General features: G+C 47.9%; 1 pseudogene; it reads right to left on the minus strand.

Annotated features, from left to right (window-relative positions):
* Positions 1-511: 511 nt before the first annotated feature.
* LOC142851428 (NADH dehydrogenase [ubiquinone] 1 beta subcomplex subunit 4 pseudogene) lies at positions 512-1,483 on the minus strand (annotated as a pseudogene).
* Between the last annotated feature and the right edge of the window lie 434 nt (positions 1,484-1,917).

Here is a 1,917-nt window from a genome sequence, read left to right on the forward strand (position 1 = left end):
ACGACTACACACATACCCCCACATGCATCACACACACAACTACAAGTGCACCCACACAAACACACATGCATCACACACACAACTACACGTACAACTTCCTCCCTCCCTCCCTCCCTCCCTCCCTCCCTCCCTCCCTCCCTCCTTCCCTCCCTCTCTCTCTTTCGTTTTCTTTCTCTCTCCCTGCTATCCGCCCCCCCCACGCCTTTCTTTCTTTTTGATACAGAATCTCATTATGTAGCCCTGACTGTCTTGGAACTATGTAGACTAAGCTCAAGCTCTAACTTACAGAGATCCACCTGCCTCTTCTTCCTGAGTACTGGAATTAAAGGAGAGCATCACCCGTAGAACCCCGTACTTTAATCTGATCCTCACAACAACACGGCAAGCTAGGCACTGTCCCTCTTTCTGCTTTGTGGATTAGGGAACTGAGGTGGGTGCTGGTTAAGCCCCTTTCTTTTCAGTGATCAATAGAAATTTTATTTATGCAAGAATAGAGTCATTGTTGCCAAACTTAATAGGAGACGTTAAATGTTCAGCCCAGTTTTCCTTTCTGGATAAGTCTTGCCTTTCTGTCCCTGTCTGTTTTGAAAACATACCAGAAGATGAGGGGCCCAAATGCTGCTTCAGCTCCTAAAAGTGAGTTTTGGGAGTGAGTCTAAAATTAGGATAAATATTTGCTGATCTTGCATAGGTCCAACGAATCAAGGTAGTTTGTGTGCTCGGTGTTTGGGGCCCTTGTGCTGAGCAGATGCTCCTGCTTAAGCGGTCCCTTTGGGGTCTCTGGAGACCCAGCTGGGTCGAGGGTACAGGGGAAAGTGTCCAGGGGCACAGGGTTATACTTGGAACTCGACACCTTAGCTCTGGGCTCACATTTGCTCTTCTTGTTGCTGGAGCCAAGAATCCAGCCTAAAGTGCAGAGGATACAGGTACACACATACACATATATATGTAATATCTATTTATACACTGTGTATTTATATATTATTCCTAACTATCCACAAAATACATTCATGTGTATGTATTGTATATGCATGTGTACCTATATAATACAAAGATGCCCATGGATTCTGACAAATTTGCATAAGTAGGCAAAGGTAAGTAACAGTAGAAACAGTCTCTCCCGGGTTCCTCACATTTAGGGGCAAAGGCTTGTTACCTGGGTATTTCTGTGGTCAAGGATGAATTCATTCCACGTTGGATGGTTCTAGGCCAAACACTGTACAAAGTGGTATGGGTACCAACTCTAGACTGGCATGTCTCTCATTGGTTACTTCACAATGGAAACTGATGTTTATCCCAGGGTCCTAGGTTGGCCTATGCTGGAAAAGGGGGGAGGTGTCACCCAAGTACTGGTATTCACAGAAGGGAAAGCTTTATTTCCAGTGACCTACCTTCTAGGAGGCAGGGTGAAGGAGGCTCACAGGAAAGCAGTCAGGACAGCCAGCCAGAGCCTGCGAGTTTTGCCCCCGGGGCCTGGAGCCATGCTAGGGTACCAGCTTCCCTCAGTGCCCCCAGTCCTAGTCATGTATCACGAGATCAGTTTACTCTGGCTTATCAACAAGAATGGGAGCAGCGAACAGGAAATAGATGTGCTGATTTCCAAGATCAGTCCTCAAGTTCAGGGGCCCCACAATGACTGTCATAGCTTTGTCCCTTCTCTGGTAGGAAGGCAAGTCACGGATACTGAACACACAGAAGGTGGCCGATTCACACCTGTACTCCTACACTGGGGAGGCCGAGGCAGGAGGCTTGCTGTGAGTTCTAGGCCAGCCTGGATGATGTATTCAATTCAAGGACATCCAGGGCTCTAAAGCGAGACTGCCTCAAATGGCCTCCACCCCCCCATTTCCACACCCCTCCCCCGAAGTTGCCTAGATCAAATCCCAGGACACTGGGGAATTCTGTAGAAGGACGGAG

Source organism: Microtus pennsylvanicus, chromosome 5 (assembly GCF_037038515.1).
Source record: "Microtus pennsylvanicus isolate mMicPen1 chromosome 5, mMicPen1.hap1, whole genome shotgun sequence".
NCBI classification, from domain to species: domain Eukaryota; kingdom Metazoa; phylum Chordata; class Mammalia; order Rodentia; family Cricetidae; genus Microtus; species Microtus pennsylvanicus.